Below are 15,482 nucleotides of genomic sequence, written 5' to 3'. Positions count from 1 at the left end.
TGGAAAACTGTGAGAAAACTGGAGAAATAAGGGATGTCTGTATTTAGTTTGTTTATAATAGTTGTGACAACAGCTTTTCTGTGATGAGATATGATGAGTTTATCTACAGTACATGGCCTTAACATCAGATGATTATCATACTCTGATCTCTGTATACTGATTCTTTTTTATGTTCACAGGTTCAAATTCACAAGAAATTAAATTTTTTTAACTTAGAAGTAAGTTTAAGAAAGTGTGTAAAATCTTTTTGTCTTTTTCTGTTAAGTATGTGACATATCATGTTGCTAAGCATACGCACTCTTATTATGTACAGTAAGGTTTGAAAATGAATTAGCAGAAATTATTGATTCTACCCTTTGATGTTAAGTCAAGCCTTAATATAAGATATTTTATGATGTACATAGAACATATGTTTCTCTCACCCTGCACTACAAAGTGATGCATAAGGGTAATTTTTATTTTTTAATTGAATCTAAAATCTTAAATCTGAATAAATAAGCTTTCCATTGATGTATGGTTTGTTAGGATAGGACAATATGGCCGGGATACAACTATTTGAAAATGTGGAGGGTGCAAAAATCCATATATTAAGAAAATCGTCCAAATGGAGTCAACACATATAACTAATGATGAATACATTTTTTAAATATTATGATAGGAAATGGATCATGGAGCATGATCTTTAGCCTACTTAACATCCTTATGATTTTTGGCATAAAAATTAATCATTTTGACCCACCCCATGTGAAAAAGTAAGTAGTACACTTCCATAGTGAACTTAAAGTGCTTTATTTTCGCACTCTAATTTTGTACTTAATATACTAAAAATTCATCTTTAGAACTTCTTAAGATGTTTTTAAGATTATCTAAGTGTACTTCACTGTGCTTTCTTGAGACACCATGAATATGAACTTAAATGCACTTTTAACATACTATCTCTGTATTAAAAAAATTATTTAGATAACACTTGTATTTAACTTGAACTCAAGTTTACTACAAGTGGTACCTAAATAAAATTTTTAAATACATGTTTAGCACATTTTAGTTCTTATTTATGGTGTCTCAAAATAGCACAGTGAAGTACACTAAGATGATCTTAAGAACATTTTAAGAAGTACTAAAGATTAATTTTTAGTATATTAAGTACAAAATTAGTGTGCGAAAATGAAGCACTTTAAGTACACTATGGGAGTGTACTACTTTTTCACCTGGGACATTGTATTGCTACAAATATACCTGTGTAGTTATGAATGGTTATGTGGTCCAGGGTCACATGTGTTTTAAAGGTAGAGTTAGTGAATGATAATATTTATGCGCCTTAACACGGATTTTGAAACTACGCAGGCAGATTTAAACAATACTGTACTATGGATCTGGGGTGTGGTTCCCAAAAGCATCGTTAGCTAACTATGATTGTTGTTCCCATTGAACTCTATATTGCTAACGACAGGACTTGCGACCATATTGCTTTTGGGAAATACATCCCTGCACAAGAACACAGCTCTATGTTGTATTAATAATATATTTTTTTAAACTGGTGAGTAAATGTAATGATTTGTTGGTCACATTCTTAAAATGCTTTCCAGCTAGTGGTTCCTGTGTATGGGTCTTTAAGTGTGGGTAATCCTTTCAGCAGTTGGTCTCCAACATGGTCCCGCTGGCACCAGCTTACCTGCACAGAGTCTATGAGTTGCCCGCCAAAGCACATTCTACTTATAACATCAATTTCATTATTTATTTATTACATATTTGATATATTAACTTGGCTTATTTTATGCATGTTAACATTTTAAACAATGATTAAACATGTCAACAAGTAAAATAAAATAAAATAAACAAGTAAAACAAGGCTAGACTCTATTAGGCTAGACTCTATTAAAAAAAGTAGCCCTCCAGATAGTTTTTTCCCATTGTGGTAGCACTTGCTCACACAAAGTTGGAGACCCCTGCCCTACAGTATGTCACCACCAGTGTTAGAAATAAGACAATCTAGTGACATCTAGAGGACATATTTAAGCATTACAGAATTCCTGCAACTTTCTTGGACATTTCAAAAATCCACCATATGTTTAATAGAGATAATATGAAGTTATATTTTGTAATTTTTTTATATATCATAAGTTGGGTAAGTTGGGTCCTTTCCTGCTCACGCAGAGAGAACAAATTATGCTAAAAATTTTAAAAACTGGCTTTGTCAATTATAAATCAAGCTTCAAAAACAATGTTCTTTTTTTTACTATTTTTTTTTATATAAAATTATTTAAACTAGTTTGATACCTTAGTTAGAATAATTGAAAATTATTTTCATATAAAGAACAAGAACCAGATGTGTATGACACAACATCATCTGATGTATCAACTTTATCTTCAATGCTTGAAATTTGTGTGTAAGCGTTTCTCACATTTAAATGTTACCCATGTATACATTTTTAAAACATTCAATAGTTCTGACTGTAATGGATAACATCAAATAATATTTCATATTTTATGCTCTACTAAAACTGACAAAACCAAAACTACCACTAGATGGCTGTACAATTACAGAGAATGAATCTTTTTCTTCTGTCAAGAATATTGTAGCTTTTGATACAGATGTTTGGAAGAGTAGCTGATATTTCTCAATTACAATTTCAGAATCAAAATCAAACAGTCAACTGTCTTCCCCCACTAATGATTAATGCATTTTTATTGTCAGACTTTGTGCTGCTTCTGAATATAACCTTTGAGGTCCTGCATGGAGATGAATATAAACAGCAGCTTTATAAATGAATAACACGGGAACATATGGTCACTGTTAATTGTGTAAAAAGTCATTCTTTTTAAAGCTTGCTAATAGGTGTTGTTTAGCAGTTTTTTCAACCTTGGACGCTTTGGATTTCGTCTTTGTCCTTTAGACAGTGCAGCTGGTTAAAGCTCAGATAATTGCACATTGTTAAGTGATGATGATCCAGCTGTAAGCGGTTCTGTGTGTGATATTATTCTGCCGAACAGAAGGGACACATTAAATTAGAGATCCATAAAAGGAGCGCAGGCAGAGAGGGCCTGGAACAGATGTCTGATTTTTTTCTGGGATATAAAAAGCGTTGCTGTTGTATTGTGTTGATGCTGATGAATGCCACACAGGTGGATTCATTGTGAGAGCTCGGCAGAGAATCCAGAATGCCACGGCTGACTCTTAACAGCTCGAGAAAGATATTTTTGGACATTTTAGGATGGATATGAAGTGCTCTTATGATGTGTTTTGCATGCGTGCAGCAATGCATGTTAGTTTTTAATGCTTTCAGTGACCCGAGTAAAGCCTATGTGAGATATAACGTTGTGAAATCCCATTTTTACAGAGGCCTGTGAGTGCTTGTATTTCCCTCCTAAAAGATTGAATGCTAATATCTTTTTTTATATGATATATAACAAAAGCTTGCTAGAGCAATTTTAGAGCTTTTAAGATAATGATAATTTTAGGGCTTTTAAGGTAACAACAAAAAACTTGGGATGTGAACTCTGCAAGGTGAACTTGGCTAAGATTGGTTCAGAACACAGAACCCGAATTTACTGTTGTTATCTTTAAAGCCCTGAAATGTAAGCTATTTATCCAGTAAAAATCATCTCTTTTATTTGATAAAAGCATTAATCCATCTTTCTTTGTTTCCAATTCTTAAACGATAATAAATCCACTACAGCAACAACTTTTCCTAAAAGCGTCCTGCATGCATTCCCAAGGGGGAAACTTTTTTATGCATCACCTCCTAGATTTCCAAATGCTTTGCTTGATTTTATTCTGCTAAATACAAAAGCAGCTTTTGTGAAGAAAGCAAATGCGAGGGAGATACAGATTTGTCTTCCACCACAAGGCCATGGAAACTTAATCCCAGATTTGAGTTGGTTTTCCTCAAATGCTCTGGATTATGGAGAAACCGTAATGCAAGAACAGCCGCGGCTTGCCACTATAACCAAAGAAAAGAGAAGGATTAGGGAAAACACTTTGGATGAGAGGATAAGGAAAAGAAGGAAGGATGCAATGACGGGACCATAAAATGATGGACTGCTGAAAGGATGGTGATATTAAGAGATTAGTGTCTAAATGAAATACATTTTGGGCAGAACGCCAGTATGCAGCAGCCATACATTTTAAATAGGATCAGTCCACAGACACTTCCAGAAATACACCTGCAGATGAGCAAAGCAACAATCTGTTGATGCTGGTTTATGAGATCTGTGCCGCAGAACCTTGAGATTAAGTGATTTTATGAAGGAGTGAAAACAGTAAGCAGCCTGCTTCAGCAGAACGTTTAACAGTCTCAGATCAATAGTTTCAATTTATTATGTAATTGGACTGTGTGTCTCTCTGCTAGCATGACCTTTCACTTTTCAAGCCTGTCTGTAAATTGTGTGCTCACTCAGACTGTAAAGCCGTGACGGTAAACCGTCCTTCCTTTAACAAGCTCCTGTGCATTCGTTTGGTAGAGCGAATGTCTTTCTAAACTTTCAAGATTTGATTGTTTCATTCAATCTTTTCTTCCTGTATGATTTGTGTTTTTAAACAGGTAAAAACATTTGAAAAAGATCTTGAATTTGAATTGTTAGGTGTCTGTCTTAGGGCTCTTTTTCTCTCTTGTTATGTATGTCTTTTCTGATTGCCTTCTCCTCTGCAGACCATCTCAGTACTGATCCTCATGGTACCACCTACTCAAACCTTCAGCATATAACTACCAGTGTGTGTGTGTGTGTGTGTGTGTGTGTGTGTGTGTGTGTGTGTGTGTGTGTTCGCGCAAATGTGTGTGTGTGAAGGGGGGCAGCTTACCAGATGAATATAAAGAGGTCTGTGTTTGACAGTGTTGAGATAGTTAGCAAGGAGAGAAGGGCATTATGGGTAAATCAGCAGTGATGCTGGACTACAGTTGTGACTGTGTTACAAGAAAGAGAATTGTGTGTGTCCATGTTTGTCCATTTTGTCATGTGTGTACCTAAAATCATAAAATATAAAAAATAAATCATGAAAAAAGGTATAAACCAATATTTAAAGTGACATCCTAACGCAAACACCAAATAAACCTAAACCGAAGCGTCAATGGATTGAAAATAAGACAAAACAGTTGAGTAACAAATACGTGACAGTGACACGTAAACAGAAATGTGTGACATGTTCAAGAAAAAAGGCAGAAAAATGTATCAGTGTCACGGAAAAGACTCACAAATTTACATGACTATAGATACAGAATTTTGTGATAAAGGGTATAGAGGTTCAAAACAGATACCTACATTTATTTCATGAATAATTAAAAAAAAGCTCTTAAAATGCAGTTGAAACTATATTTATCAGCAGCATTATGCAGTGTGACATATAAACCAGCATTTAAATGAATCATATTATGCTCTTTTACAAAGGCTTGGTTTTGTTTGTTTGTGTTTCAAGCTTGATTGTTCAAAAAATAAAATAAACAGTGAAGTTTGGTCGCAAGTAAAAAGCGAACGTGAAGTGATTGTCAACTAGGGTATAGCCCAGACTCAAAATGTGGCCTCTGCATTTAGCCAAACCCAGTGAGTAGTGAACACACACATGCACATTTGGAGCAGTGGCCAGCTATCACTACAGCGCCTGGACAGAAATAGAGGGAAACATGCCTTGCTCAAGGGCACATCACAACACATGCCAGCCATGAGACTTAAACCAGCGACCTTTGGGTTAAAAGCCAGACTCTGTAACAGTCGGCCAACACTGGCCAAAAATCAAAATGAAAACTACTTCAACATTCATTCATATTAAAAACCTTTACCCAAAGGTTTCAAAAGATACTGTTCTTCCCTAATCAGCAACTTTAAAAATACACCACCATGCCAACACTTCTGAACACATGCACTTCCCAGTCAGTTTCAGCACCGCAGTACAGCGGACAGCTCCAGCCTTTTTTGCCTCCAGTGCCTCTGCAGAAACGCATGAATTACACGATCCTGATGCTGGAATAATTGGACATATGCCTGTATTTCTGATGAATGTCTATCCTCCACAAATGCCCTTTTGTCAGGCAGATGTTGAAGTGTGAGCGGCCCGGCTTTTGAGGAATCCTAGGGGACATCACCTTTAGTTCAGTGTGACTCATGATCAGCCCGGAGTGGAATATCACTATACACTCTGTACCAGCATACACCACGCTCACACAAACAGACACACAGCTGCAGCTTTCATATGCTAATGCTGATATTTTAGTAGTGCCAGTCTTCCTCTCCTGCACTCTCTGTATGTGTGTGTTAGAATGCCATTATGTCAGTTTTTGGAGGTGGTTTGTTGAATATCAAACAACATGAGTCATGAAATGGAGAGAATGATCTTTTTTGTTTGTTGAGCCATCACACACACACACACACACACACACACACACACACACACACACACACACACACACACACAGTCAGGCATATATGTGTTTTACGCTGTCCCCGTAAACCCCATTATACGCTATTCATATTCCCTGTAAACCACATGTACCAACCACCCCCCACACACAGTTCACACACAGGGATAGACATTCAAACTGTAGATGTCTTTCAAGTTGTCACACCTTGTTGACTCATGGCATAGAAATGTGAGGAGATTAGACAGGATTTCAAGGTGATGTATTGCAGTGTATTTGTCTTGGCTCCTCTACACAGAAAGTATTGCAAAAGTATTACCATAGTGCCACAGGCATATCCTGCACGCTGATATTGAGTACAGTAGCACAACTGCAAGTTGTATATTGCTTTTATACGATATATAAGCTTATACAATATGCATATAGGCTTGATCTCCAGAAAGCTAAAACATTTCTACAGATGTCAAAAAACTCTGCATATTATTCTAATAAAACAATATTAAGTGCACATTTTTGATACTACAGTTATTTTGTCTATTTTTACTGCCCTGTGGTAGTTACACTTTATTTTGTTAGCACTTTAAAATGCAGATTAGAGATCTGAGAACTAACTTTTGTATAAGCATAATCATCAGTTGTCTTGTTAATGCCCTCATTTACCGAGGTACGTGTATGTGGTGTTTACTATAGGGTGTATAAGACTGTGTGTCTTGTAATGGCTGTTTGTGTTTTATTATAGTGGAGTTTATCTTGACATGCACATGGTGACTGTCAGCAAAACAGCAGTACATTGCTAATGAGAGAAGGTTAGAAAGAGGGAGTGATGGAAAAAAAATGGAAGTGAATCAATGAATTCTGTTTAAAAAAATTGCTTGCCGTATCTGTTGTAATGCATTAATGATCAGTTATAAGACAAGCATCATCAAATCAGCTCATTCAATTCAAGTGATTAATTTCTTAAACAAGAGACACACATGCACGCATGCACGTACATACACACACACACACAAACACAGTTTGTTTCACTGTATTAAGTAATTTCATAGACATGATTTTATATCAGGCTACTGATATTACACCCTAAACCTAACCCATGGAAAACATGTGCAAGATATTACATTTAAAGAAATGCATGACTTTTGGTCAACATTTGGCTCTTAGAAATATAACTAAACCTGTGCACAAACATGTCCTCACAAGTTATTTAAATGCATGCATTCTAATAATAGCCCAGATAAATGAAATCTGGTCCGTGACATGAATGAAACCTGTTAAATCTGCACTGAATCAGCAGAGTCTCAGAAATGGCGTGTGTGTGGTATGCATGAGACCGTGTCTTTGTGTGCATGCATCAGAGCTGTTGTTTATCTTGACAAGCATATGGCGAAGTATATCCACCAAAGCATCACAAATTCATTTTATGCCTTTATAAATGCACTCATCTGTCCCAGGCACAAACAGCTTTGCTAACTAAGACAAAACTGCTTAATGATTAAAGTGATTTTATATTTTATCAAACAACTGTTCTGATCCTCTACTCTCACACTGAATAAAATGATTAATTGAATTTACTCAATTTTTTTAAGGTAAGTGGTTGCAATCAATTTATTTAGGCTACATTTAAACAAAAGTTTTATATTTTATTTTACCTTACACATCTTTTTGTTTAAATGTAGCTTAAATAAATTGATTGCAACCACTTACCTTAAAGGGGACATATTATGAGATTTTTTTTAAGATGTAAACTAAGTCTTAATCTAGGTCCGAGCAAAAGTGTGCCGTTTTGGGTGTGTCATTTAAAATGCAAATGAGCGGCTGAAGTGCAAACACTGATCACAATGATGGTGGTTTGTTGTAATTGAAACTCAATTGTGCTGTCAAGTCCTTCTTTTCTTTCTCTTTCTCTTTGAACTAAATGGCAGTGCTGTGGTTGGATAGTGCAGATAAAGGGGGCGGTATTACCTTATTCTGACATCACTATAGGAGCCAAATTACAATTACCTATTTTTTCACATGCTTGGAAAGAATGGTTTACCAAAACTAAGTTACTGGGTTGATCTTTTTCACATTTTCTAGGTTGATAGAAGCACTGGGGACACAATTATAGCAGTTAAACATGGAAAAAGTCAGATTTTCATAATATGTCCCCTTTAAAAAAAATTGATTAAATTCAAAGAATCATTTTTTTCAGTGCAGTACATACAGTATCTGCATTTGGCAGACAATTTTATTTTAAGTTACACTGAAAAAAATGATTCATTGAATTTAATAAAATTTTTTAAGGTAAGTGGTTGCAAGCAATTTATTTAAGCTACATTTAAACAAAAGTTTTATATTTTATTTTACTTTACTAATCTTTTTTGTTTAAATGTAGCTTAAATAAATTGATTGCAACCACTTACCTTAAAAAAATTGATTAAATTCAATGAATCATTTTTTTCAGTGTACTTACTGTACAGTACAAGGGATCGAACCCATGAACTTTTGCCCAATGCTATACAGTATACCAATTGAAGTACAGGACCATCACTTTCTCATTCAGCAAGAGACATTTTAAGAGTGTTGATAAAGGATTGGCAGATAAACACTTGCCAGAAATACACTTGCCTATGTGATAAGCTTGATTAAAGGTGTTAATAAGAATAGCTTTGGCGTTTATAAATGGATAAGAATATCAGAGCCATCATCCAAAATATTCTGATTTATTCTGATAAGGCACAAGTAAATCTTTTAGCAGTTTTGATCTGCTTTAATGATGGTAGGCCTAAGTGTTGTTTCATCATCAGCTGTGTTATTTTTCTTTTTTTTTTGTTGCCACTAAATATTTGCTTGCTTTCAAAATGACAACCTAAATTATTAATTGAGATTGAAAAAACATTTTTTTGTTACTAAAACAAGTAAAAAAATTCATTGAATTCCCCAATTTCATTTTTGTAAATAATTTCTTATTACATGATTAAGACATGGTAGTCTCGTATTCACACAACTGTTGACATTGCACACACAAGAAAAGCTAGGTAAAATATATTTTTTGTTTATTCTATAAGACTCTTCATTTTCCCCCCACTAATATTTATATAATATTATATAATTAATATATAATATAATGATATACATAATATTAATTATTATAATATATACTATTATTTACATGTACCATAACTATATAAAGTCTTCATTTTGTATATTTATTGACTTCTAGTTTATTTTATTTATTTTTCATGTTTCTAGTATCTATCAAAGTTGAGGCATTCATATAATTTAAATATTTGTAACACTGCTTGAGTCCCTGAGCCACAGAGTGTGATTTTATCTTGTTAAATTTCCATGTTTAATAAGGTGGATTCTGTAGAGATACATCCAAACATTCAATTTGTCTTTGATTTTCTCTATATGTAGGTGTAAAAGTAGGTAGAAAAGACAGATGGTAAAATATAATTTCGTTAAACTGGTAGGCAAGAGCTGCTAACCCTAATAAAGGTACATTTCTAAACAATCTGTTCTGAAGTTTCTCTCTTTAAATAACACATATTGAAAGCATGTCTGTGTTACTGTACATATGTAAGTGTTTTTGCTGTAGAAAAGAACAATATCTTTCTCTCTCTCTTTTTTTTAATTCAAGCTCTTGCTGAGGAGTAGACAGGTGAAAAAAGTACACTTCCATAATGTACTTAAAGGTGGTGTGTGTGCATATTAGTGGGAGCTAGTGGTGAGATTGTGAATTGCAACCAACAACTCACCCCTCAATATCAAAACGCATGATAGCTGCGACAGGACAAACATGTCAAAAACAATGTAGGTACAAAACGTGCTCTATGTAGAACAGTAGGTACGTTTACATGCAACCAAATGATCCATTTGAAAAGTCTTCATGTAAACACCTTAATCAATACGATTTAGGATGATAGGATGCGAATTTGGATGGTATTGAAGGGGGTGATGTACTCCAATCTGTGATCCGATCAGCAGGAGAAAAGTATGCATGTAAACGCATGAATTGTAGTATTTTCTAATTCGGATGGAAAATACCTTGTGCACATGCGCAGAACATTTGTGCTCCAAGTTCATGTGTTATATTTACCTCTTATATCACATGATTATCATCACAAAAACACACAACAACAAGGTAACGCATCACGCATTATTAAGGTAACGTTAATGGGGTCACGCGCTGTACATGCGATGTACTAAATTCTGCAGCGTTTATGTATACTTTTAAAACATTAGACTACTTAAAGTAATAAAGTAGCGTTGTGCCTTTTAAAAAGTGTGTTTTCATTACCTATATCTGAAACTCAGTCGGATTGCCAAAATTTTGTGCATGTAAACATAGCCAACTTTATCCAACTCAGTTTTGACTTTTATCGTCGTAACCTTCAATCGTATTATGAATTCAATACGATTGAAGGTTACGACGATAAAACTCAAAACTGAGTTGGATAAAGTTGGCTATGTTTACATGCACAATTTTGGCAATCCGACTGATCTAAGACAAATCTAAGCACAGTTTGTGGCATCATGTAGATTTCTAGGAGTCTTTAATCTTATAGACGTAAGATTCTGAAACACTGAGTGTGTTTGGCACACAGAGAGGGAAAGGGTCATTGGCCTTTATGAATGTTGACAGATGAGATATATCAAGCTCACACACTACCAACACCATCCGTGTCTCAGGGGTAAAACTGTCTGATACAGCGATTAACTGTGGTCTTTCATTATCTCTGCTCTTTAAATGCTTCTGTTTCTCAATAACTCTCTCTCTTTCTTTCTCTCTCTCTTTTGCCCCAGACACAGCTGTTAACCCAGTATGGTACTCCCTGTTAGCCTTTGGCCCAGTTGTGTCTGACTATGGCACTCCTGCTGTGAAAGATCCTACTGCAGAGAAAACAAACAAAAGCCAGCATTGCGTTCAGTCTGTCACAGTCACATACACATACACATATCTTTCTGTTAAGGAAAATGACACAGACCTCTGTCTAAAACACACATATGGGACATTCCTAAGATTTATAACCCCTAAACAATGCCTGACAGACACTTCACACTTTGAGGATTTTCCTCTGAGGACACTACTCAGATTCTGCTGTATTCAGTGGTTCAGTGACATAGCAGCCCACAAACCTTTTCTGACTCGACAGATATTTTCAACGCTGATCTGAGACCTTTTGTCCACATCTAATACCTTTACAGGTGGAGCATGCTCAGCTGATCTTAGATGCACGCTCCACGAAAACCTCAGGGGAGGAGGAAGAGAGTGAGATGTCTCTGAAAAGCTTTACTTTGAAGTGTAATGGAGAGCATAGTTACTTTCAGGTGTAATAAACTTGAGCCAAATGTATCGACAACAGCAAATGCTTTCTGAAAGGCTTTTAAGAATGTCTGCCAAACATCTTTCTCTCTGGACTATCTCCTCTTTCTAACACACACATACACACACTTCTCTTTCTAAGCATTTCTATCCTTTAGTGCCAACCCGTCCACCCTACATACAGCAAGCATTATAAATCACTTAGGAAGTTTAACATAAATGTATCGTTCTCTATTACTTCGATTGTATTTCAGCTATAAACTGTACAGGTAGTTGGCTGTAGGGGAGACACTTAAACCAAAAGAGCTAACAGTGCTCAATCTTCATTTGGTGATGGTAGGGTTTCAATTTGATAAATACCTTATTGTTTCCAAGATGAGATTGAGATTTGACTGACAATTTACTCGATTCAACACCAATCACTTTAGAAATAAAGCGTGGTGCGTAAAAGTATTTTTGAATATTAATAAAGCAGCCTGTATACATTAGGCGTAACTGCTTCCAATGTAATCGATAAACAGTAAATGGCACGACAGCTGTCCTAAAGGCCGCTGAGTGGCGCTGATTCACTGCGCAATGGGTTGCTCCATCCCCGGAGAGCGCGCAGGGATCGAGTCAGCGCACCAGACCTTTGCCTTCAGCACCAACACATTCCGCGCTTAGAGCACACACACGGGCGTCTTTCCTCTGGTCTGAACGGACAAACACCGTTACAAGAAGCTCAAGTAGATAAGATGTGGGGCGGTGGCTTAGTTGGAAACCTCTGCATGATTTTGATCCAGAGGCGAAAGCGTTGATGTAAAGTTTTACGCGGCGCTCCGTTGGTCTGAGGTGCCGCGAGAGGGAACTTGGCGTCTCCGCACCCGGACACCCTGCGGGTGCTTTTTCGATCGGAGGACTGAACTTGCCCTTTCTGCATTTGCGGGTTTATGACTCTCTCTGGCAAGGTATAGTTAAGGGGGATCATTTTGGTGCGGATTGTTGAAGCCTCTTCGTGGTTCGGGAACGGAATAACTCCTACATGGAAGGGCAATGAGACCCATCTCTGCTGGGCAATAATTTGGACCCACCGCAACAACAGGTATTTATCAGTTTATGCTAGATTCTTATATGTCAATCTTTACAGCATATAATATCTCTAAAAAATGAATTTTATGTGTTTGATAATCAATTATGTCAAAGATATTATTTAATAACTGAAATATGTAGCCTACAATTATTGGCGTTGTCTGCTTTATAAAGTGATAAATGAGCCATGTATTCTGATCAGCATTCGGGTCACTGAAACGTTAATGTATGCGTAAACCTTAAAACAGTTTTGCAAACGCCTTTCATTCAGCACCATTAGGTCCACATATATAGCCTAATGATTTTGTATTAGTGTGTGCGTAAATGTGAAAGAAGAGAGGGTGTGAGTCGCTGAAACTGCCTTTGACTCTTTACTGCATTCACGGTATGTGTCGTGTTAAAGTCAGACTCTCTCTGGTAACTCTGCTCACCCTGGGTGAGGAGGGCGCGAATAGAGACGGTAAACCTAACAGAAGACGTCCGGTCCGGTTACAGGGATCCTGGATATCCAAGATGCGCCGTTAACTCGAGCGCAAATCACACAGTCTGAAGTACAGACAATTGCTAAAAAAAGTACATTTTATTTGGTATAGTTTTATTTGTGCTGTAAACGTGTGCACTAAAGTTGGTGAGCATTGCGCTAGCAGCGCAAAGGTCATGGGTTCGATTCCCAGTGAACACACATGATGTAATGTGCACTTGAATGCACTCGCTAAACGTCTGCCACATGCCGAAATGTAAATGTGCATGTCCGTATCACTCTGTGATAGACAGATACAGGAAAGCAGGAAAAAATAAATATGCTGCATATGTCATTACAATTGTGTAGTTGTGTAATTTCCTTAGTAATTGCATTGCTAAGGCTGATGTGGTTGCCTGATATAACTCCCTTCAGGTCACAGTGCGCGTTTATTCTCCTCCTAACAGAGCTGGTTATGTGTAAACCATGAGGGAGGATGCGCAAGGCTTAGAGACACACAGATGCCCCCCTGATACTGGCTGCTGAAATAATCCTTTGTGCATTTGATTTTGCCAGGATGTGTGCTGGTCCCAGGTCTGCTGTTAGAGGGGTTTAACCGGAGCAGTGCATGCGGGACAGGCCTATATACTCATTTCTTTATTTTTGTTGAGAACCAATATTGTACTGGGAAACATATCAGTTTTTTTTAACTAAACATATTGTATAATAAACATATGCATAGCTTGTACTGCTTTATTATGTTTACATATTGTTTTAAGATATGTTTTAATATCAGTTTTAAAGTGTTCTGATGCACTTAATACTATAATGGGACTAGGAAACCATAAATCAGTTGCCTTGTAAATGGTCATACGTTGCCGACAGGATGTGTGCCTGTCAAATGCAGTGATCTTGCTCATCCATGAATTAGAGCGAGTTTAATTAGCTCACAGAATGACAAGAGAGAAACACTTTATAAAAGAGATTTACTAAACATCATAGGCAGAGAGAGAAGAGAGAGAAAGAGAGAGAGAGAGAGAGAGAGAGAGTGCTAATTATGTTTGACTTGTACCATCTGAGGTGGAACATTTCCAGACCTTTAAGGATCTCTTTTCTTTAATGAAACCTGGTGTTAAATATTCCCCACCCTCATTTGTTCTTTTCTTCCTACTCACTCTATTGTTTCAGCGCTCTCCCACTTGTGTGGGTAATGTTTAAGAATTTGTTTGTAATGCTAATGTTTCGTTTAAGCTGCTACTTGGTGCTTATTTTCTCTCGTCTCATAATTAACTTGCACGATAACTGCATGTATATGCGTGTGTTTGCGTTTATAATGATGTTTGGCTGCATTAGTGTGTGTGCGTGGAGTGTGTTTACACAGGCTATTAACTGTAATAAATAACTGGGTTACTTGTTGGGATGGCTGATGTCTGGGTCAGAGCAGGAATCTCAGGTTTCCTGACGCTGGTTTGGGTTTCAGTTAAAATGATTCGAGTGAAGCAGCTGACCAGACCGTGTTCATTCAGTCTCTCTAATTTATCTAGTGTGTTGTGAATAATTAATCAAAGCACACACAGAACCAGTGTGTGTATTTATTTTTGTGTCATCATTTAACTGTTTTAAGTGTGCGACAGGTTTTACAAGTGAACTGCAATGATCCATTTGATGTAGTTTATAGAGGTGCTGCTAGTCAAGCAAGTTTACAATCTTAGTAGTGTTAGGTTTTGACGAATGGATTGAATCGTTTTTATAGCCTAGTGATATACTGTAACTGAAAATTGAGTCATGGTTATCTCTATGATACCTAAAGGGTTAAATAGTGTATAAAGCTCCTCTTGTCTTCTTTCGGTTGTTTCATGAGGTGATAAAATGCTTTTACTTTCATTAATTTAACAAATGAATTTAATTAATTTGTTGAATAAGCTATTTGTTCAGGGGTTCTATAAAACCATATCTTTTTTTAGATAAAGTAGTATTTAATAATAATGGCATGATTTAAATAGACATTACAGTTAGTCCCAGGGCTGTGAGAACAGTGTGTGCTGAGGATCTGCATATTTTGCATGGTAATTTGCCAAAATTTCTTAATGAGGACAGTAGGTATTTGAAGAACTGAGGAAATTTAAGTTTAGTTCACAGGTGTGATGTGGTGAGAGGTGCAGTGAGGTTGTCAAAGTATTGCGATTTTGCACTTTTTTTCGTCCTTTAATGTGCCTTTTGTCACACGAATTCAACATTTGAAAGTACAGAAATTATGCCAGGTTACTTTTGATCAAAATACTGTATGTTGTAAGCCTGT

At 36.4% G+C, this 15,482-nt stretch overlaps 2 protein-coding genes across 2 annotated transcripts in view; both read left to right on the top strand.

Annotated features, from left to right (window-relative positions):
- Window positions 1-15,482, top strand: part of LOC135729456 (putative helicase mov-10-B.2) — a 167,785-nt gene that overhangs the window by 59,803 nt on the left and 92,500 nt on the right. The window lies entirely within an intron of this gene.
- Window positions 12,261-15,482, top strand: part of tafa3b (TAFA chemokine like family member 3b) — a 101,764-nt gene continuing 98,542 nt past the window's right edge. Inside the window, exon 1 of the mRNA XM_065247143.2 lies at window positions 12,261-12,736. The gene's annotated coding sequence lies outside the window, so the exon portion shown is untranslated. The remainder of the gene's footprint in view (window positions 12,737-15,482) is intronic.

This window comes from Paramisgurnus dabryanus, chromosome 11 (genome assembly GCF_030506205.2).
Source record: "Paramisgurnus dabryanus chromosome 11, PD_genome_1.1, whole genome shotgun sequence".
Taxonomy (NCBI): Eukaryota; Metazoa; Chordata; class Actinopteri; order Cypriniformes; family Cobitidae; genus Paramisgurnus; species Paramisgurnus dabryanus.
Note: the sequence above shows the minus strand (reverse complement) of the source record. Positions and strands in the feature narration are given on the sequence as shown.